General features: G+C 43.7%; 1 protein-coding gene across 2 annotated transcripts in view; it reads left to right on the top strand.

Annotated features, from left to right (window-relative positions):
- The window catches only part of TENM1 (teneurin transmembrane protein 1), a 1,758,425-nt gene that overhangs the window by 1,663,925 nt on the left and 70,239 nt on the right, over positions 1 to 24,261 (top strand). The window lies entirely within an intron of this gene.

The raw sequence follows: 24,261 nt of genomic DNA on the forward strand, positions 1-24,261 counted from the left end.
TTAAAGCAAAAATGGTTTATTAATCACAAATCAGACCCGAATGAAGGCAGGGTCTTGTAGGTACGAGGGCTTGAGTCAAAGAAAGAGCTACAGGTAACGGATTAGATCAGCTGGCACTAGGTAAAAAGGTATACATTTAGGCCCATATTTATACTTTTTTAGCGCCGCATTTGCGTCGTTTTTTGACGCAATATCGGCGCAAACTTACAAAATACAACTAAGTATAAATATGGGCCTTAGTTCGAAAATAATTGAGCAGGTTTTGAATAGACACAAATTTGTGTTGCTTGCATTGTTTTGCAGTTATGTTCGTATTTTGTGTAGTACCTCTGACAAGGCACTGAATGTGATTTCAGTGGGTGGTTGGCACGCTAGTCTATCCATTTTATACCATGAGTGAGAGCCCCCGGCCATGAGGATGAAGCCTTTATTTGACCAAGTCAGAAAAGATGACACTGCAGGCACCTCTTTGCTCAGTAATGTGGGGGCACGTTTGAAATCCATCTCTATTTAGAGGCCTCAATTAACCCTTTAAGGGGTACACTCATGACTACATCTCTGCCACTAAACCTACCACTATGGAAACTTCCCCAACTTTGGTGTATTTGCTATTATAATAATGTTTATCTTTCTGTGTCAATATCGAGAAATCCTGAGTCATTGAACCAGGCACTGCTCACTGTGAACACACCTTACGCTGTTGAGCACCTAAGTTGGACTAAGGTGTTGAATTTGGGTTACTTGGTTACCGGTTAAGGGGATTGAAACACTTTTAGAGGAGCAACCACAGTTCTTCTCAGCGAGAGGTTAGAAGCAAATCCTAAATTAACCTGTGCTCAACCCTTGGGTAGCTTAGAACAGAGCAGTCATCTTAACTTAGAGTCAATGTGTAAAGCATTTGTACAACACTTCCAATAGTAACACAGTGAAAACATACCACAAAAGGAGCCCACAAGAGGATTAGAAGAATAGAGTAATATTTAATGAATAAAACAAGATAAAAAAAACAAAAAATCCAATCAGTAGAACTGGAGATATTACATTTTAGCAAAAATAGTGGCATAAGGCTTAAAGCGTCAACTGTGGAGATCTGGTTGCACCGGACCAAAAAAAGTCACTAGTTCAGGCCGAGTGTGATGGAGCATCAGTCAGCTACAGGGGCCCAGTCAAGCTCGCTGAACAGAGTATTTTAAATCCTGCTTTGCAAAGCTTTGCGAGGATCCACATTGAAAATGCATCACTCAACTGAAGTGATGCATTTGTTCCAAGATGCTGCAAGGCTGTGGTGCGAGGTCCTACTGCATCGTCATCAAAGAGCTCATAAATGAGGGCTTGCGCTGCGAAGTCCACTGTTGAAGATGGGTCACACAGTCAGGGCAATACGTTGGTTCCGAGGAACTGTGAGGTTGCGATGCAGGTTCCGGTGTCATTGTTGAGGCTGCCATTGATGAGGGATGCAGGGGCCTAAATCGAAGATGAATTGCACCACAGCTGTTCCAATGCTGTGACAGGCTGTGATACAATGTTGGTCTTTTTGGCAGTTTCGAGCCATGCAGCAGCAGCGATGCTTTGGTTCTGCTTGGGGTTGCACCGCACAACAGAGGGAGGAGATGTGTTGGTTCCTCTGGATCCACAGAGGGTGGCAGAGTACCTTAGGTAGACTCACAGATGGCAGAGTACAGGTCCAAGACCAAGGTTGTTGGATACTTCTGTCCCTGAGGCTCAAGTGAAGAGGCCAGCCAACTAGCCCTTGAAGTCACTCTGGGGTTCTGGGTTCAAAGAGCAGGTCTAGTGCTTCTCACCCATGCAGGAGGTCAGAAAACTGCAACTCTGCACAACAAGACAGCAGGACAGCAAAGCAGTAGTCCAGCAGGACAGAAGTCTGGCAGAGTGGCAGTCCTTCAGCATCTCAGCAGTCCTTCTTCCTGCCAGCTTATACACAGATCCAGAAGTGTACTGATGAGGTTGTGTCTCAGGTCCAATATTTAAATTTGACACCTTTCCTCTGGAAGGTGGGAGGAGCTTCTAGAAATTCCCTTTGACGTCCCCACACATCGTGCCTTGCCTGTCGTGGCTCCAGACTAACTAGAGAGGGGTATGGAGCCCTTTGTGTGAAAGCGGGACACTGCCTATTCAAGTGTAAATTGGGCAGTGCCCAGCTCCTCCCTCCCATACTGCCTGTAATGGCTCATTAAGGAACACCTAAACTCTTTATTGTGTGTGACTGTCTAGGAGGTATACACAAAGCCCATCTGTCAGCTTCACTCAGTCATTTGACCAGAGACAGGGTACAGGCACGAAATGTCAACTTTCTAACAGTGCCACTTTCAGAATTGCAATTTAAAATCTTATTTTACCATAAGTTAGAATTTGTCACTACAATTCCAAAGACAAACATATAGTGGTGACCTGCACTTATTTGGAAATTAGAGTTTTTTTAATGTAATAAGGGAACTCCTATGTTAGTCTACAGGAGAGGTTGGCCTTGAAGTAGTGAAAAACAAGTTTAAGGCTTTTTCACCACCAGGACAGATAAAACTCCAAAGTGCATGCCTTATTTTTTACATACACTGCATCCTGCCTTCTGGGCTGTTTAGGGCCTACCCCAGGGTGACATCTATGTATTTAAAAGGCAGGTTGAGGCACAGTCAGTGCTTCAGGCCCACTAGTAGCACTTAATTTACAGGTCCTGGGTACATTTTGTGCCACTTTACCATGAACTTACAAGTAAACTTTATATACCAGTTGGGTACAGGCCACTTTTACCATGTTTTAAGGAAAGAGCACAAACACGTTAGCACTGGTTACCAGTGGTAAAGTGCACAAAGTCCTAAAAGAAACAAAAAAGGCTTCAGAAAACAGGAGCATGAAGGCAAAAGATTTGGAGATGATCCTGCAGAAGATGCCAAGCCAACATTGAGCATGAACACATGCACTTTAGCCCTGGCAATTTGTGGTTAATTGTGCAGAGTTCTAAGGCCAGGAAAAATGAGGTCAGCAAATAGTGGAGGAGGATGGCAAAAAGTTTGGGAGAAGACACCCTAAGACTGCTAGTTCCAGCAGGTGTTCTGAACAAGCCCTGTGCAAGGTTTTCAGATAGACTTGGGAATTTCAATTGAAATGAGTTTATTTGACACTTGGTTAAATTTATATTCAAAGACCCATAAACCATTTTGAGGTAGAGAGCAAGGAATGTGAGGGGTTGATTCACATAAATGCAGACATCTGTGCCTAAGAAATGCACGCCTGAAATACTAATATGAACTTAAGTCCTACAGTTCAGGAGTTGTTATGTTCTCACTTTAGTGAATCCGTAGAAGCAGGTGTAATTTTACTTGCTTTAAAATATTCCAAATGGAATAAAATGAAGCTACTTTTTGTAGCATCACATGGAATTTGAAATTATGTCTGCTTGCCTTTTAACTTTCAAGATTGAATCGCAACATCCACACCCCTTTTGAAAAATGGTTTAGTTTCCCTGTATAATACAGTAAAATGTCAAACAACCTCCTGAAAGACACATAAAAAAGTCTGAAAGCACATTGAAAAAATATTCAGAGGGAATATATTTTCTTCCTGTGGAAATACATTCCCTAGCAACGAAACAGTGGCCGAAACAGTGGCCTCGTCCATATCTTTCCCATTGTAGAAAACCGCTTCCACTACCTCTTCATTTGACTAAAGGTTGAAAAGAATCTGCAAAATATATGCATGTCTGTGGGATGCAATAGCTTTTTGCCTGGCATCCTGCTGGGATGTTTGCCTGTCCTGTCTCTGATCTGACACTTTACTCTAGAAGGTAATCCAGAAAAGTGGCATACTTTTCACACAAGAACCTCTCAACTGCTGTCAGAAGTATCCAATGAAGTATGCAAATTAAGATCTGGGAATTTCAGTGGTCTTTGTGTAAATCAGTGGTTCCCAACCTGTGGGCCGGGGACCCCTGGGGGTCCGCGAAGCCTCCTCAGGGGGTCCGCGACTGCTTAAAAAATATAATAATATTAGGTCCCAGCTATCAGAAATGACTCAGTGGGGGTCCTCGGGTTCCAATAATGATTCAGTGGGGGTCCCCGGGCTCCAGTACTGATAAAATGGGGGACCACAGAAGTCAAAAGGTTGGGAACCACTGGTGTAAATGATGAGTGGTAATTCAATAAAGATTAGAAAATATCAGTGGACATGATGTAGATGCCACTTGATTGTCAATGAGGCTCAGGGGATTTTAGTTGTCATGGCTCTCATAGTATCCATCATGCCCGACTAAGTCAGTGAGGATGAGCAAGCAGTGGTCCCGGTATAAATGTGTAGAATCACTGTTCATTTATGTGTCAGGTGACTGTTTCTCTTTTAAAATTGTCAAAATGTTGTTTAGTTTTACAGTTGGATAGTTTAAGGAAAGGATGTAATGGATGTCAATAAATTACTTTGCATTTAGCTGTGCTATCCACATTCATATTCTGCTTAACTTTTTTCCTAAAAAAAGGGATTAGAGAGTTCCACCTATGGGTGAGTTACTTACTTGGACAGAAAATAAATGCTGGAATTTTACCAGGTTGGTTATATGTAACCTCAGACTCAAAATGAGAAATTCACCTGCAACAGTAACACTTTGAAATTGGAAAAGTATAGTACTTTTAAAGTATTTTGTGTGTTTTTTCAGCAATGTTTGAAAATGTTTCTTCATTGTCATACTACACAGTTAAAATGAAGCAAATGCACCGACAAATCATGTGAAAATGGCCTCTGCTGGCCAGACATGCATAAGAGGCTTTCAAATTACAAAATGTTCTACTTTTAAGTTCACACCACATCAGCACAGCAAGAAGTTAAGTGCTAATAGTTCATGCATATAATTGCTGGATCATTTCCAAGGAGGCTCAATGGAATAGTGTGTTTTTCTTTTACAGTGCATTTGTCACCTCACTGGTTCGCTCAAAAAGCATGTTGTGCAGCAGTAATAAAGAGCCAGATAAGATAATGTGAATTATTATTATTATTATTATTATTATTATTATAATTAGTAGTAGTAGTATCATCAGAACTATTATTTTTGGGGCAGCTGCATTTAGTTTGAGAGGCAAGCCCACATCATTAGTTTCGCATGTATTTGACTTTTGTTATTTTGTTATAATACTGCTTCACATAGGAGTTGTGAGGATCTCATCTATGCATGTGTTCTGGTAAGCTTCCCTGTCTCATGAAGTTAGAAGAATTGCATCTGTAGTCTGTTATGCTTCTCCATGGTATGTTCAGTGATTGCTATCGTATGAAGCACATTATTTCCCACTTAAGTATGTTCTTTTAGCATTGAAATCTGTCTCAGTTACCTGAGTCTCTTTGGTTGTCTGTAACTTTCACTAAAAGGGAGTCCCGAGTGGTGATCAAGTCCAGTATCTATGTATGCATGTTCACATATGGTGCAGCCTAGTGACCATGCCCCTCCTACCTACATTAGCAAAGTGGCACCACTTGACTGTGGGGTTATGGGTAGAAATCTATAGGGGGACAAGTTTATCAACCACCTGACACCCTTGAAAATGGTGTCCATGAATGAATGTCTCCTTACAATGAATGCTAACAACCGTAACCAAGTCTTCTTGCCCAAGTGTCTAAGCCTGTATTTTCTTTCAAAACATGTTTTCTCTGCTGTCATCAAATTGTGTGGTCTTTGCACTTCTCAGCCCACCATCAATGAGAATCTGTTTGGCTGTCTGCCATTAGCGGACCCTAGTAAAGTTTTCCTCCTTAGAGCTTGATTTAGAACTCGTGGACAAGTTACTCTGTCAAAACAGTGATGGACATCCCTTCCGCCAAAATCTAAATCCAATTACATTTAATGGGATTTAGACTTTTTGCAGACGGGATATCGATCACCGTTCAGACAGAGTAACCTGTCTTCTGAGTTCTAAATCAAGCCCTTAGTGGTAAAGTTGATCTGTGGACTACCCACTCATCAAAACTTTTTTACCACTGCTGTTGGCAGTGACCATTATTGTGTGGTATTCTTCCAGATTTTTGCCTTTACGCTCCTGTTTTTGCTGTGCCAGTTTTTGCTACCATTAGGGCTCTGCACAGTTCACCCCTACTAACCAGTGGTAAAGTGCTTGTGCTCTTCCTTCCTTATATGGTAAATTTTGTACACCTCTAATTGGTCCATTGAATTTACTCACACATACCTAGTAAATGACACCATGTATACCCACAGCTAGTAAATTTAACCCCTTAGCTGCTGGGCCTTTTCCCCCCCAGTGCTGAGCCCTTTTTTGGCTATTTGGGGTAGTTCGTGCTTAGGGCTTCATAACTTTTTGTCCACATAAGCTAACCACGCCAAATTTGCGTCCTTTTTTTCCAACATCCTAGGGATTCTAATGGTACCCAGAGTTGGTGGTTTCCCCTGGAGGAGACCAAGAAAATAGCCAAAATACAGTGAAAATTTAGTTTTTTCCAAAAAAATGGGAAAAAAGGGCTGCCGAAGAAGGCTTGTGGTTTTTTCCCTGAAAATGCCATCAACAAAGGGTTTCTGGTGCTGAAATCACTATCTTCCCACCTTTCAGGAACGGGCAGACTTGAATCAGAAAACCAAATTTTTCAACACAAATTTGGCATTTTACTGGGACATACCCCATTTCTAGTATATTTGGTGCTTTCAGCCTCCTTCCAGTTAGTGACAGGAATGGGTGTGAAACCAATGCTGGATCCAGGAATGCTAAACATTTCTGAAAACTAGACAAAATTCTGAATTCAGCAAGGGGTCATTTGTGTAGATCCTACAAGGTTTTCCTACAGAAAATAACAGCTGAAATAAAAAAATATTGAAATTGAGCTGAAAACAACAGCCATTTTTCTTTATGTTTTACTCTGTAACTTTTTCCTGCGATGTCAGATTTCTGAAAGCAATATACCGTTTTGTCTGCTGGACTCTTCTGGTTGCGGGGATATAAAGGGCTTGTAGGTTCATCAAGAACCCTAGGTACCCAGAGCCAATAAATGAGATGCACCCTGCAGTTGGTTTTCATTCTATACTGGGTATACAGCAATTCATTTGCTGAAATATGAAGAGTGAAAAAGAGGTATCAAGAAAACCTTAGCATTTCTAAAATGGGATCAAGATAAGGTTTTGAGGAGCAGTGGTTATTTGCACATCGCTGAATTCCGAGGTGCCCATACTAGCATGTGAATTGCAGGGCATTTCTCAAATAGACGTCTTTTTTACACACTCTCTTATATTTGGAAGGAAAAAATGTAGAGAAAGATAAGGGGCAATAACACTTGTTTTGCTATTCTATGTTCCCCCAAGTCTCCCGATAAAAATGATACCTCACTTGTGTGGGTAGGCCTAGTGCCCGCGACAGGAAATGCCCCAAAACACAACATGGACACATCCTATTTTTTTTATAGACAACACAGCTGTTTTTTCCAAAGTGCCTACCTGTAGATTTTGGCCTCTAGCTCAGCCGGCACATAAGGAAACCTACCAAACCTGTGCTTTTCTGAAAACTAGAGACCTAGGGGAATCCAAGGAGGGGTGACTTGCGGGACTCGGACCAGGTTCTGTTACCCAGAATCCTTTGCAAACCTCAAAAAGTGGCTAAAAAAACAAGTTTTCCTAACATTTCGGAGACAGAAAGTTCTGGAATCTGAGAGGATCCTCAAATTTCCTTCCACCCGGCGTTCCCCCAAGTCTCCCGATAAAAATGATACCTCACTTGTGTGGGTAGGCCTAGCGCCCGCGACAGGAAACGCCCCAAAGCGCAACGTTGACACATCCACATTTTTTGAAGAAAACAGAGGTGTTTTTTGCGAAGTGCCTACCTGTAGATTTTGGCCTCTAGCTCAGCCGGCACCTAGGGAAACCTACAAAACCTGTGCATTTCTGAAAACTAGAGACCTAGGGGAATCCAAGGAGGGGTGACTTGCGGGGCTCGGACCAGGTTCTGTTACCCAGAATCCTTTGCAAACCTCAAAAAGTGGCTAAAAAAACAAGTTTTCCTCACATTTCGGTGACAGAAAGTTCTGGAATCTGAGAGGAGCCACAAATTTCCTTCCACCCGGCGTTCCCCCAAGTCTCCCGATAAAAATGATACCTCACTTGTGTGGGTAGGCCTAGCGCCCGCAACAGGAAACGCCCCAAAGCGTAACGTGGACACATCCAAATATTTGGAAGAAAACAGAGGTGTTTTTTGAGAAGTGCCTACCTGTAGATTTTGGCCTCTAGCTCAGTCGGCACCTAGGGAAACCTACCAAACCTGTGCATTTCTGAAAACTAGAGACCTAGGGGAATCCAAGGAGGGGTGACTTGCGGGGCTCGGACCAGGTTCTGTTACCCAGAATCCTTTGCAAACCTCAAAATTTGGCTAAAAAAACACATGTTCCTCACATTTCTGTGGCAGAAAGTTCTGGAATCTGAGAGGAGCCACAAATTTCCTTCCACCCGGCGTTCCCCCAAGTCTCCCGATAAAAATGATACCTCACTTGTGTGGGTAGGCCTAGCGCCTGCGACAGGAAACGCCCCAAAGCGCAACGTGGACACATCCAAATTTTTGGAAGAAAACAGAGGTGTTTTTTGAGAAGTGCCTACCTGTAGATTTTGGCCTCTAGCTCAGCCGGCACCTAGGGAAACCTACCAAACCTGTGCATTTCTGAAAACTAGAGACCTAGGGGAATCCAAGGAGGGGTGACTTGCGGGGCTCGGACCAGGTTCTGTTACCCAGAATCCTTTGCAAACCTCAAAAAGTGGCTAAAAAAACAAGTTTTCCTCACATTTCGGTGACAGAAAGTTCTGGAATCTGAGAGGAGCCACAAATTTCCTTCCACCCGGCGTTCCCCCAAGTCTCCCGATAAAAATTATACCTCACTTGTGTGGGTAGGCCTAGCGCCTGCGACAGGAAACTCCCCAAAGCGCAATGTGGACACATCCAAATTTTTGGAAGAAAACAGAGGTGTTTTTTGAGAAGTGCCTACCTGTAGATTTTGGCCTCTAGCTCAGCCGGCACCTAGGGAAACCTACCAAACCTGTGCATTTCTGAAAACTAGAGACCTAGGGGAATCCAAGGAGGGGTGACTTGCGGGGCTCGGACCAGGTTCTGTTACCCAGAATCCTTTGCAAACCTCAAAAAGTGGCTAAAAAAACAAGTTTTCCTCACATTTCGGTGACAGAAAGTTCTGGAATCTGAGAGGAGCCACAAATTTCCTTCCACCCAGCGTTCCCCCAAGTCTCCCGATAAATATGATACCTCACTTATGTGGTTAGGCCTGATGCCTGCGACAGGAATAGATCACACAACGGTCAATGTTGGTCCTTAAGTGAGGCAGCTGTTGACCCTGGGGTGATCCATTCCTGACACAGGCACTAGGTGTAGGCACTCAAGTGGGGTAGTGTTTTTATCAGGACAGGTGAGGAGTCACTGGGTGGTAGGAATGTTGTGGATCCCAGCATATTCCTGTAGTTTGTGTGACAGAAATGCGAGAAAAATAAAAGGTTTTTTTCAACATTTCAGCTTTGCAGGGTATTCTGGGTAAGAAAACTTTGGGGAATCCACACAAGTCACACCTCTGTGGACTCCCCCGAATGTCTAGTTTCCAGAATTGTTTGGGTTTAGTGTGTTTCTCTATATGGCCGCCGAATCCAGGACCAAAAACACAGGTGCCTGCCTTACAAAACCAGTTTGTTTTGCCATAGACAATTTTGATGTCTCCACAATATGATTTGTGTGGTGGAATTTGGGGCTGAACTAAATTGGGGAGCTCCCAAGAGAGCACTCTCTCTCTGCTTGCCGCCGCATTCACCTGCTCTCTGGGTTGGCCTAACCCACTATTACCCAGTTGCACAAACAGCTTGCGAAGGGACAGCAGGACTGTCCTCATCACTTCCCTCATAATGTACTGGAAGAGGAGTTTTCGAATGGGACTCCTCTGACTGAAAAATCACTCCCAGAGTCTGCGCCATTGTCCTATCCCTCAGATGCTGTCTCAGTATCTGATGTCTCAGTCTCTGATCCTATGTCAGAGCGGTCCTCTATAACCCAAGTGCAGGCAGCAGTCATCCATCAAGATGCCATCTCTGCTATTGGCTAAACTGTTGCTCTAAAACACTAGACTACGTAGACAGTCACAAAATCGATGGTGTGTGTGAGATACGTGCAACAGTAGAGGCCACCTTACCTGCGCTTCTTCCCTCAATCAGCACGTACTTTCAAGACACTCAAAAAACACTTTGTCACATACCATTCGTCACAGTCTTTAGCACCTCCTGCGCCCAGTCCAACAATCATTATTGGTGCTCCCACTCCCTCCTCCTCGGATTCCCTCATTACCACCCAGCAAAAGTGCCCTTCATCTCTCCATAGACTTTACTAATGTACTCAGCTATTTACATAAAATACAGATATGCTCTTTGCAGTAGGCATATAAACCTTCTGCGCTTCTTTATGGCACTAAAACTGCCACTAGACAAGTCGGACCCTTTTCCCCCCAGGGAAACCACACACATATTGACAAAAGTGATATATATATGACAGCCAACCACCTAAAACTCAACTCAAGCAAAACCGAAATAATCCTCTTTGGCCCACACAAAAACACCTGGGACCCCCCATGGTGGCCCACCACGCTAGGCCCTGCACCCACCCCCGCCAACCACGCACGCAACCTCAGCATCATCCTAGACTCCTCCCTCTCGATGACCCAACAAATCAACGCTCTTACCTCCTCATGCTTCAACAAACTCCGTATACTGAAAAACATTCAAATGGATCCCTACAGAGACCAGAAAAACTGTCACTCACGCACTCATCAGCAGCAGGCTTGATTACGGAAACGCCCTCTACGCCGGCACCGCTCTAAAACTCAAGCGCAAACTACACGCATCCAGAACTCAGCAGCACGACTCATCCTCGACCTCCGCCGACACGAACACATCTCTCCACACCTCAAATCCCTCCACTGGCTCCCCATTGACAAAAGGATCACCTTCAAGATCCTCATCCTCGCACACAAATCACTCCACAACACAGGCCCTGCCTACCTCAACGAGAGTCACCTTCCACACCCCCACACGAAACGTCGGCTCAGCTGACCTCTCTCTCGCCTCTGTCCCCCGCATCAAACACACCACCACCGGAGGCAGATCCTTCTCCTACCTTGCACCCAAAACCTGGAACGCACTCACAACCCACCTTCGCAAGACCCAAAACCTACTTCTTTTCAGGAAGGGCCTCAAAACCTGGCTTTTTGAACAGTGAACCTCCCAGCCCCTTTCCCTCCCCCCCCCTCCCAGCGCCTTGAGACCCTCACAGGTGAGTAGCGTGCAAAACTGTTTGAAAAGGCCTCGTAAGAAAGGGGAGAGTCTCCCCTTTCTTACGAGGCCTTTTCAAAGTGTTTCCTGGCCCCCCCGATCGCAGCTGTGCTTTCCCCATCAAAGCAGGAAGCAGCCTTTCTTACGAGGCCTTCCTGCACAGCTGCGACCGGGGGCCAGGAAACACTTTCAGGAAGGCCTCGTAAGAAAGGCTGCTTCCTGCTTTGATGGGGAAAACACCTTTGAAACGTCAGCGCACCTCGCGGCGCGCTGATGTCACAAAGGGGCGGGTGGGGGGCGGGGGGAGACACGGTAGCTTCCGTGTCTCCCGGGGGGAGTAAAAAAAAGAAATCCTCGGGTGCGACGCACCCGAGGATTTATTAATGCCCTTCCTGGTGTCGGCCACTGGTCGTGACCCGCACCAGGGAGGGTGTGTGGGCGTCGGCCAGTGGCCGACGCCCGCACCAAAGCGGTTAATGCTACACTACCGGCCCTGTGGTGAACAGGGTCTTAACATTGACGCCGGCTCGTAATCGAGCTGGCAGCAATGTGACAGTGCAGCAGGTGCAGCAGCACCCATTGCGCTTTCCACTGCCCGTAAGTTGGGCAGTGGAAAGCGTGACGGGGCTGTCCATGGGGGCCCCTGCACTGCAGCACTCATTGTATCATCCACTAAAGTAGCACTGTAAACCCTTTCTCAGGCCTGTCACTGTAGTCTGTAGTTAAGCATTTCGACCTGATAAAATAAGCCTTTTGCCAGGCTTAAACCAACCATTTTAAAAATACTGATAAGTAACTCTTAAGGTGGGCCATAAAAAGATCATAAGGTAGGGTGTAGTAAGGCTACCTCTCCCATAGAATAACACTGGGTTACCTTATTACACTTAATAAGTGGTAACCTCAGTCTGAGAGCAGACAGAGAAAAACTCCTTCCACTCATTTAAACTGTAATTTAAAATCCTCTTTAAAAGTAAAGTTGGATTTTAAATTACTATTCTAAACATGCCACTTTTACAAAAATTGCATTTTTCTGCCTACCCTTTGGTAGCCTAGACAGATTGAAGCCAGACCCAGGTAAGAAGGAAGAACTGACCAGAACCAGTTTAGGGGTACGCAAAGGTGGTGATCCCCAAACACAGGCTGGCACCGGGTGTAACCTTGGCTCCCTTAGAACCTCTTACCAAAAAGCCACTGGTCCTTTTTAGGCTCAGAAGAAGAGTTGCCCTACTGTCTGAAGCCTGAAGGAAGACTAGACCTGATTGCCTTGAACACAGTATCCACAGAAATGACTTGAAGGATCAGTTGGCTGACCTCCTGTTTGAGCCACAAGGACACAACACGCTTCTGGAGGTATTTCCTACAACTGCCAGGCAGACTACCACCAACTGGAACCACATGGAACCTGTTGCTGGCTTCTGCTGAAGTGAGTCCTAATACCCAAGAAGTGTCTTCCCATGTTCGTTACCCATGGCTCGGGTCAGCGTGTACTCTCCTACCTCAAAACTGCAAAACCAGGACTCCAGGTGAAAATCGAGAGGTCCTGGGCTTTTCTCGGTGAAAAAGAATCATCCTTTGTCATCTCACAAATGTGAGCAGACTCTACGTGTCAGCAATGATTGCTCATCATCGAGAAGCTCGATTGTCAACCAGCTCTGCATGTCAACAACAATCTTCTTGCAGTCAAACATTGACCAGTGACTAGCTCTTAGCGCTAACCAATATCTCCTCATGCTCCCCCACCAATGCAAAGTTCTGTCTTAGGCTCCTCGCATGGAACTTGATTAAGTAGAAGGTAAGCTCTCCACTATATGAACCTGGTCCCTGTATTTAACCCGCGCTCCATTGCAGTTGACCTGAACTTTTGACTCTGACTCTGGTTCTGCGTATTGGATTTTTGGCATATTGCTGTCAATTTATTTATTAAAATATACTCTGTTTTTCTTGTATTACACAAATACTTTGCACAGTGCCTCTAAGATTGGCCTGACTGCTTTTGTGCCATGCTACCAGAGGGTTAAGCACAGGTTTATTCATTGATTTTTGTGGTTCATGTTGACAAGGATTGTGTTTATTATTTGAGTGGAGCTCTCATTCCCCTTCTCCCCTTAACTGACAACCTAATTTCTTACAACCATTGATCCTCCACCTGCTCAGTGTTCCCACTCCTCCCTGTGTATAAACTTGCATTTGACTTTTAACCTTCTTAATCTTCATCACTGCAACTCCCTCTTGCTTGAACTTAGAAATTCATCATCAAAACACTCTTTCATGGCTGTATTTAAAACTCACCTCCTTAAATGTAAACCACGCTTACCCCTAAAGCATACATAATTCTGTTGGGTCCACATCCTCATGCCCTAATCTCTCTTATACCCCCAACGAGCACCCTGGCCTCCTTGTGTTCAAAGTATAATATGTAAAATAGGTATCATTTTGATAGATATGTTAGACATTTAGTAGCTTCACTATAGAGCCCTAACGAAGTAACAGTCAGGGACTGATTTAGAGTTTGGCAGAGGGGTTGCTCCGTCACAATGGTGACGGGTATCCCGTCTCCTGAAATACAAATCTCATAGGATATAATGGGATTTAGATTTCGGTGGATGGTATATCCGTCGTCATTGTGATGGAGTAACCCCACCGCCAAACTCTAAATAATGCCCTCTGGCTGACATGCCTGCACAGTTTCCAGTTGACTAATAGCTTACCTGGTCTAGCATTACAACTTCTGGTGGAGCTAATGTCTTGTTTGACCAGTTTTTACAACTTTTGGTGGGGTAATTTTCTGCATAATTTGCCATTTGTATGGTTAATAATCCAGACTAGCCTGCTTGTGAGCCTTTTACCTGTATTCCTAGGATTCAGTCTAGCTGACTTGCATTGTTTCAGTTTGATAATGACCAGTTCAGACTGAGGGTATATCTTCTCTTGCAGCTTGTTTTTCTACTTCTCCGTTAATACTTTGCCTGGCTTCCTTGTAAGTGTGTGTTAGGTTCTGGCTTGAGTGATCTGTTTTTATAACAGTATGTTCTCATTTTTTAATATGCAGTACGTGTGCCATAAAATGACCAACTGTGACAGTAAGGGCTTTATCAAGTAGTATTACTTTTTTCATGAAGAATCTGATTAAGAATAATTGTGTACAAGTATTTTTGGTGCACAAAGCAAGTGTACTACACAAGCAATTCTAATTCATAAAATAAGAATAAGCGGATTTTTAGCTTTTAAGATAGAGTTTACTACTGAGGAAAGTCGGAAAGCCTGCTATGGTAGGGGTTTTCAGAAGTTGTACATTTATTGTGTGAGGCAAGAAAGTGGATGATCCCAAAGGTTACATGGGGCTAAGGCTATTCACTGTGTGACAAATGCACACAAAGGTATAACTTTGCAAATATTTTCCAGATATATTGAGTTCCTTCTCATATTTATTTGAAGCTAAAAGATGTGTTGTTCTCGCTCTTAGATGCCAGTAAATGGAACAAGTGTTTTTTTTTCTAATAATTATGAAATTTTCATAGTTTACTTGCACATGCACAAGTGAAAAATGCACAATGAGGCCCTCATTACGAGTTTGGCTACTCGTTCCGCTATCTGACCGGCAGTGCAGCCAGAACACTGCCGGCCCTATTATGAGTTCACTGCAGGTGGTGAACAGGGCCTTAACATTGACGCCAGCTCGTAATCGTGCCAGCAGCAGTGTGGCAGTGCACCGGGTGCAGCAGCACCCGTCGCGCTTTCTACTGCCCGTAAGTTGGGGTTATCGCCATGCAAAGGCTGACAGAAAGGGGACTCATAATCCCCAGGCCAGCTCTGCGAGCAATGCTGACCTTGCAGGTTGAGACCGCTCAGACTGCAGAGACCGCCAAGCTGTCTGGTGGTGTCAGCGGTCTGACCGTGGCGGCTCCACCATGATCCTAATGTGGAGGCCAGACCGCTGCTTTGGCGGCGGTCTGACCTCCACCGCGGCCCTGGCGGTCTCATGACTGCCTGGGTTGTAATGGGGCCCTGAGTCCTGGGGGACCAAAGCAAAATGATCACCATTTTATATTTTATTTTTACATAATCTTGTCTGTCACATCATATGCATACTTGATTAGAACATGGCATGGTTTACCAGGCATAAATCAACTGTGCATTCACATGTGCTCACAATATGCCACTGTGCAAATTCAATCATCCAGAACCTTTACAAAGTTATTATGGCATGCTCATGCAGGCCAGCATTCTCAACTTGTATAGCGCAGGCATCCTACAAATGTCCAGATTAAACTTTGAACCTTACGCACAAACATTAAAAGTAAGAAATTGTGAATTGCGACTAGTAATGATTTGTAATTTGTAATTTCTTATGTGGAATGCACTAAAATGGACTTCGTAAAAGTGATCACAATTTCCCCAGCGACTTCTACCGAAATCATTGATATTTTGCAAACCGAACTATGTACTAAGAGGTTGGTTCATAGCGGATCTCAATTTGATCTAACTCATTAATGTTGGGAAATGACCCTTCCTGAAGGGTCACACCAAACATTTTGCCTTCCTCCTCCTCTTTTTCTGACCTTGTTTTGATGGCTTTCAGAATGTGAGCACTTTTCCACTGATAACCAGTGTTAAAGTGAATGAGCCTTCACCTCTAAACATGGGAACATTGGCTCATACTCAGTTGGCATATTTAATTTACTTATACGTTCCTAGTAAAGTGCACTACATGTACCCAAGGCCTGTAAATTAAATGCTACTAGTAGGCCTGTAGCACTGATTGTGCCACCCACTAACGTAGCCCATTTACCATGTTCTGGGCCTGAAATTGCAGAGCCTGTGTACGCAGTTTTCAGCTGCCATGTTGACCTGCCAAGTTAATCCTCTTGCCAGATCTAAACATTCCTTTTGTATACATTTGTCACCCATAAAGTAGGCCTTATGTGACCCACAGGTAGGACATGTACTTTTAAGTTTGACGTGCCCTAGTAGTGAAAAACTTCCAAATTCGTTTTTCACTATTGCAAGGCCTAGCTCTCGTATTTGATAATACTTGGATTACCTTGTTATATCTTATAAGTGTAATCCTCAGTCTTAAAGGGTTAGGTTTGTTAAGTTTGGTGTCTCAAAACTCACAATTTGAAATCACAATTTATGGTCAAGTCGTGTTTTACTCATAAACTTAAGCTCTATTTTTCTAATCAGGTGTGGTGTATTTGTGTGTGGTGTTTTCACTGTTCTGTTGTTTGAAGTATTGCACAAATACTTTACACATTGCTTTTTAAGTTAAGCCTGGCTACTCTGTGCCAACCTGCCAGAGGGTGAGTCTAGATTAATTAATGGTGTGTATCTGACTTACCCTAACTAGGATTGTGATTCCTGCTTGGAATGCCTCTGCCAACCAGAAACCCAATTTCTTACAATTAATATGCATGAGTTACAAATTGTGACTCACTATAATTGTCCTTGATTACAGGGGTGGTAGCCTGCTGGGATTGCTTTTGATTGCTGATTGCTTTTAAATAAAGCATTTTTTTAAATTGCAGTCTGTTTCTCTTGAAGAAAATGTGCTGCATTAAAGAAATCAAACATTACACAAAACTTTTTTGTGTCCCATAACCACTGCCTACTCCTAAAAATGTTTTGTCAACATTCCCAAAGGGGTAAGGCTCCCTTGTTGACCTTTTCCTGTTTGTGAATGGCTTATCACCTAGCAGGGCCCGCTTTAGGGAGGTTTGACTGGTGCATCGGCACCTGATACTGAGTTTTAGGGGGGGGGTGCTGTGTTTAGAAATAACTTATGTGTTTACATCCACCTGCTGCAATGTTCCTTGTGTGTTCAGCATTTTATAGGCAACAATAACAATGGGAAAATAACTGTTGTAATTAATGTTCCAGCTGGCAAGAGATCAGAGTTTTGTCTAGTGACTTATCATCAAGTAGCGAGAGGTTTATTATGCATTTGTACAATACGGATCACAGAACTATATTTTATGTCAATAGCTCAGTTGGTTGCTGATTTTGTCACAGAGATCCTTTTGTTATTTGCAGTTTCATAAATTACTATCCTAATATAGCACAGTGACTTATGAACTGTCATTAAAGAGCTGCATGCAAACTGCATAGTATAGGTTAGGGTGTATTGTTTTTTTTCCCCCAGTCTTTCATCATCTATTCCTAATGTTGCTGAACAGGTTTCACTTGTGTAGAAGTCCATTCTTATTTGTAAAGCTAACCCAAAGCAGCACTTTAAATCAAATGAAATGTATGTGAGAGAGGGGCGAGGCAGAGATGAGGGATACTGGTCTAGAGTGGTAATGAGGGAATTTATAGAGAAGAAGGTCATTTGGGGAAGGTGCACTAAAAACATTGTCAAACAAGGCACCACAGGCACTAAAGCTGGTCCTGACACTTCTTTTGAGATGGCAGCAAAATATTAATGTACCCTCTGCATTCCCACAAAGACCTGTAGAAACATTGTTTAATGCGAAGAGAAAATATGGCCACCTATGTGTTCTGCAGCTAAGCATGTGCCAGGCTACTGCATATGCATGAGCCAGTCAATGAGGCATGTAAAGACAGCGCACCCAAGAGCACAAATATGGAAGTACTGCCTGTGAATGTAAACATGATTGTCAAAGCTGCCAATGATATGGTATGCAGATTTGTAGGGTGCACTATCACTCAGAGGGTATTTTGGCACTGAGCAGGTGTGAGTCTAGCCACGCCGATGGCCTAGAGAGAATACTCAAAAAGTCAAATCTTCAGCTTGATGCGGAATTCATGAAATGAGGAGGAGGATCTTATATGTAGCAGTTGGTCGTTCCACCGTTAAGGAGTGACAAAGGCGAAGGATCAACCATCGGATCTGGTTTTCCACATGCAAATTTGTGTCTCTCTATGTGAACAATTTGTGAATCACACCCCTCACTCCCTTTCTACCATATACAATGCACACATCTGGTGACTTTTCATTTGTGTAATCAGGGACCAGTTCATTATCATTAAAAGGTCATTTTAACAGGATGATAACTAAACGTGACCTGACCAATTTGCTATTCCTCAATTCATAATGTGATTTTTTTTTTAACATATCAAATTTATGCTGTATGCAGTGTACTTTATAAGAAGGAGTCAGATGATTTTCCTGGTTACAATGACATCATAACAGCCACCGTTTGCCTGTACAGCCGTCAGAGTGTTATCCTTTTATATGTACCATAACAGCAACGGGGGAGCTCAGTGAGCTGTACTCCCGCTCGTCATGCAGGTGATGAGCAGCAAGTCAAACGTTCGTACCCTGGATAGGCCATCTCAGTGTTCCATTCTACAGAAGTAAGTAAATTAGGTATCAAGGGCCCGATGTATCATTTTATTAAATTGTGACTACCTAATTGCAATTCCCTGTGAATCTCTATTAGGTAATCGCTATTCTAATGTATGAAACTCATGAAGTTTCATTTTGCGTTTCCTAATGGGTCGAAGCGACCTACCTCATTAATATTCCTGAGGTTGGTCGCAATTTGCGACCCATTAGGAACGCTAAAATCACAGGGATGGTGGTCTGCTGGGCTTAGCAGACCACCATATCTGTGATTGCTTTTAAATAAAGCAATCTTTTTTTCAAACACAGCCCGTTTTCCTTAAAGGAAAATGGGATGCGTTTAAAAAAGGAAAATTAAAAGTTTCCTTTTCATTTTTTGAGAGTAGACAGTGGTCCGTAGGATCACTGCCTGCTGTTAAAAAATGCGTTTGCATGCATTCACAAAGGGGTCCTTTCCCATTTGTGAATGAATTACCACCTACTTGAAGTAGGTGGTAAAATAAAAATGTTTTGGGACCGCATTTCGGCCACAAAACATTCCTGCATACCACTGCTATTCGGTATTAGGATGAGGGACACCATTGACACGCCACTTCCTAAAATCGCATCAGTATGTAGCCGCAATCCCAATTTGCGATTCGGTAACAAGTTACCAAGGGCCAGATGTAGCAAATTTGGAAATTGCGACTTGCAATTTGCGAGTCAGAGCGACTCGCAAATTGCAAGTCGCAATTTCCAATGCAGAACGGTGTCTCAGATACCGTCTGCGAGTCGGTATGGGGTCGCAAAGACCCACCTCATTAATATTAATGAGGTGGGTCGCAAATTGCGGCCCCATACCGACTATGGGCACTCGCAAACATGGAGGCCTGCTGTAGTCAGCAGACCTCCATGTTCGTGACTGCTTTTAAATAAAGCAGTTTTTTTTTTTTTTTAAGTGTAGCCCGTTTTCCTTAAAGGAAAACGAGCTGCACTTTAAAAAAAAAACCGAAACCTTTAGTTTCGGTATTTTTTCAGGGCAGGTAGTGGTCCCTTGGACCACTACCTACCCTGAAAAAATAATTTGTGGTCCATTCACAAAGGGGAAGGGGTCCCATGGGGACCCCTTCCAGTTTGCGAGTGGGTTACCATCCACTTGAAGTGGATGGTAACTGCGACACCATTTGCGACCGCATATGCGGTCGCAAATGGTATTGCATACCACTCCGAATCGCAAATAGGAAGGGAACACCCCTTCCTATTTGCGATTCTGAAATGCATTTTGCGAGTCGGTCCCGACTCGCAAAATGCATTTCTGCATTGGAAACTGGAATTTGCAACTCGCAAACGGCATTTTTTGCCGTTTGCGACTCGCAAATAGTTTGCTGCATCTGGCCCCAAATCGCAAATTGGAATTCATCCATACAAAAATGCATTTTTGCGGTCACAAGCGGTCCGATTGTGCAGCTTTCGACCGCAAAAATGCATGATACATTTGGCCCCATAATATTTGGTCGTAGCACCTCCTGTTGACAACAGTGCTTAGAAAAGACGAAATGGAGCTTTATAGACACACATGGTTATTATATTAGGATATGGAAGGCTCCTGATTTTATTTCCTTTGATTTATCACTGATACACCAAATTTTACGAATACTAAAAATACTCGAGAACTTTCGTGTTCTTTCTCTGTGTACCTTTGTTGCTACGGAAGTACACATGTGCTCTCCTACCGAAGTATTTTATGAAAAAAACGTTTTTGTTGCCTTTGGGCAGGGAACGATTTTACAGATTTGCGGAGCATGGCGAGCACCCAGTGGTGTCTCTTCCACTCGTCCAGGTTATGTTCCAAGTAATTTCTGACTTTATTGCAGTTTCTGAAGTGTCGATTGCAAACTGCTGCCTGTCGTAAGAAGGCGCTGTTCGTTGAGGAGGACCCTGAGCTTAGCTGCCGCAATCAGCATCTTCCACTTAACGTTCAAGGCCTGCCAGTAACTTTGAAGGTGGCGCGGTCTCTTGCTTTGCGAAGTGTGGCGCGCGGTACTTCAGCGAAATCCGCCAAGTTTTCTCTTCAGACAGATGGCAGAGGCATTGATATGGAGGTTGATGGGATTTTTTTCTTCCTACAGAGAACCTGTCTACCTGTGGCGTGCGGTGCTGATGTGATCAATAAAGCTGTCAGGTAGCTTCGACTTACGCTATCAGACCTCGGCACGCAGCCCGAGAACCTCCACGTAGCATATCAGACTGGCTTAAAAGTAAACTATTGCAACTTTTCTTAAAGAATGATTAAAATATAGAAGGGCAGCAGTATATACTGGAAATATTTCATAATACATAAAAGGATCACTTGAATTGACGATTTCCAACTCAATCTGCGTTTATAAATTGTAACCCAGATATCTGTGCGCAGCAAGCTGGCTCGGACAGTTCAACGCTCACTACTGACATCTCCAGTGATCTACATGTGAAGTGGTCTTCCGTCATTGCAAGGTCAGGAAAACGAGTGATTTTAAATTGGGTAAAGCATTTACGTTTCATAGAGTGCTTAGCAGTAGCGTTAGTGGTGTAAGAACGACTATACATAAGAAATGCATTTCTGTTACGATTATCGATCCAACAAGGTGAAGAATGCGGTTAGCTGATTGGAGGAGATTTGCACACAGCAGTTACATTATAAAGATAAAGCTGCTCAGTCACGCAAACATACCAGTATGTGTACGTGTCTGACCAGACGAAGCATTTACATTTTCGTTTTGAACATTTGGGCTCTGCATAATGTATGCAAAGGGGGCGTTCCCCCATTGAGGGGGTCGGAAAAATGGCACAAATAAATCTAAGAGATTTCTTTGCGTCATTTTGTTCAGCACTTTTGACGCCTGCTCAAAGAAGACGTTTAAAGGAGGCACACGATTGTTTACAATGGGCCTCAATGGGCTTTGCAAGATTAGCGTCAACATTTTTTACGCTAATCCTGCAAAACTCCGAACTAGCATCAACATTTTTTACACTAGTGCCCCTAACTACCTCCATGGTGCGCCATATTTTAGATACGACACACACAGAGTGACGTTAGGGAGCACTAAGGGGCGCATTAAAAGTGGCGCTGCACTGAATGCAGCGCCACTTTTCTTAAATCAGGCCCTTGGTTTTTACAGATTTGCTGTTGTAGTTTTAATGTATGCAACATTTGACACTTCAGGTTTTGGGTGAGTGTTTATGACGGGGCATGATTGAGAACTCTGGAGATGAGGCAGTAGACAGTGCAAGTTTCTTACAGGGCTTATCAGTGGGTCACAAAGATGTTCAGACTTCATGCACATTCAATTCTTGTCCTGTGTGAAGAAAGCACTGGTCACATATGTGCGATTTGTATTTGTGATTCTACGGGAAAATGTGTTGAGGAGATATACACTGCTGTCAAAATATTGACAGCGCAAAAGGGAAAGTAAATGCAGTGCTTACAGGTGAGTGAGTTGGTGGGTTGTGTGTGTAGGAGGTGGTGTAGGGGAATGTAATGCGAGTGAGAGATCGTTGTGAAGAACAAAGAAACGGTGTGTGGGATATACAGATGGAGGATTGCAGGAAGTTGAGGGGAAAAAAATAATAAGGGGCATACTTATGGAAAAGATGCACCACTTTTCTAGCGCCCCATTGCATCACCTTAATGACACCATGTGTGTGCCGTATTTACAATATGTATACATTAGCATCATAATTTCTGGCGCTAATGTGGCGCTTTGGTGGAATAGCGCCATAAATCATGGAGCTAATGCAGCAAAGCACCAGTAGGCCCATTGTTTACAATGGGAGCGTCATCTTTACTCCAGCTTAAGCAGTTGTTAATAATGGAGCTAAAAATGGTGCAGTGAAATCTAGTATATTTAGTATATCTAGTATATGTAGTATCTAGTATATTTCATTGTACCATTTTTCTGGGCCTCCATACATGGGAATGCTCCCCTTGCATATATTATGCCTGGCGCAGGCATAATGTGGTGCAAGGGTTTATAAAGTGGCGCAATGTAAATATGGCTTGTGGGAAATGCCACCTTAATGCCACATTTGCATAAAAAAAAAAAAACAATGCAAATGTGGTGCAAGTGGCGTTAGGGGCATCATAAATATGCCCCTACGGAGCATATTTCAGAAAAAATGGCACATCAGCTATGATGCACCACTTTTCTTGCCCCTCCCCCGGCACCGAACAACACCATGGTTGTGACGTATTTATAATATGGCGCACAATTGCGGTTGTTAGCACAATAGCTTAAAAAATGTTGATGCTATTGTGGCACTTCGCTACACTAGCATCAACATTTTGCCACTAGTGCAGCAAAGTGCAAGGAGGCCCACAGGGTACTAAGGGAGCGTCATTTTTTAAAAATGTCTTAAAAATTATACTAAAAATCTGCGAACCTCCTAGGGCCAGAACGCCCTCCCACCCCTGCATACAGTATGTTTGGCGCAGGCATAATGTGGCACAAGGGGTTACAAAGTGGTGCAATGCATGCATTGTGCCACTTTCTCAATATGGCACAGCAGAAAAATGATGTTATGGTGGCACTAAGATGATGCTAGGGGCTCTTAAATATGCCCCTAAGTGTCTAACAGAGTGAAAGGCTACAGAGGAAAGCGGTGTGAAGGGGAGCACAGGAGTGATTGGTGAAACACTTCAAAGACCATTTATCTATTTCACACATTTTAGTAATGTTTAATTCACAATCTCATATTTTCAGAATTTAAACATTTTCAATTCTAGTCACAACAAAATAATTGTTGTTGCTCATTTAATTGACTTGTTTCAGGCATATGCCAATTGTTTAAAATAGTCTGGAGACAGTAACACAAAATTTTAGAAAGACACTCAAATACTGGTCAGGTGACACAATCAATCAATCAAAAAACTTATAGAGCATGAAACTCACCCGTAAGGGTCTCAAGGCGCTGGGGGGGGGGTGAAAGAAAAAAATAGGGGGGGCAGGCTGCTGATTACTGTTCGAAAAGCCATGTCTTGAGGTGTTTTCTGAATGACAGGAGGTCCTGAGTCTTGCGGAGGTTGGTGGGGAGAGAGTTCCAGGTTTTGGGTGCGAGGTAGGAGAAAGATCTGCCTCAAGGTGCGTTGGATGCGGGGAACTGTGGCGAGGGCGAGGTCAGCAGAACGGAGGTGGCGAGTGGGAGTGTGTAATTTAACTCTTTCGTTGAAGTAGGCTGGTCCAGTGTTGTGGAGGGATTTGTGTGCGTGGATGAGGACTTTGAAGATGACCCTTTTGTCGACAGGAAGCCAGTGAAGGGATCTGAGGTGGGAGGAGATGTGCTCATGGCGTGGGAGTTCCAGGATGAGGCGAGCGGCTGCGTTCTGGATCCTCTAGAGTTTCTGCTGAAGCTTGACTGTGGTGCCAGCGTAGAGGGCATTTCCGTAGTCTAGCCTGCTGCTGATGAGTGCATGGGTGACGGTCTTTCTGGTTTCTATAGGTATCCATTTGAAGGTTTTTCACAGCATGCGGAGGCTGTTGAAACAGGAGGAGGTGATAGCATTGGTTCGCTGGGTCATGGAGAGAGAAGAATCTAAGATGACGCAGAGGTTGAGTGCGTGGGTGGCGGGTGTTGGTGGTGATCCTAGGGTGGTGGGCCACCAGGAGTCGTCACATATTGTTTTTTTGGGGCCGAAGATGATGATTTCAGT

Source organism: Pleurodeles waltl, chromosome 2_1 (genome assembly GCF_031143425.1).
Source record: "Pleurodeles waltl isolate 20211129_DDA chromosome 2_1, aPleWal1.hap1.20221129, whole genome shotgun sequence".
NCBI lineage: Eukaryota > Metazoa > Chordata > Amphibia > Caudata > Salamandridae > Pleurodeles > Pleurodeles waltl.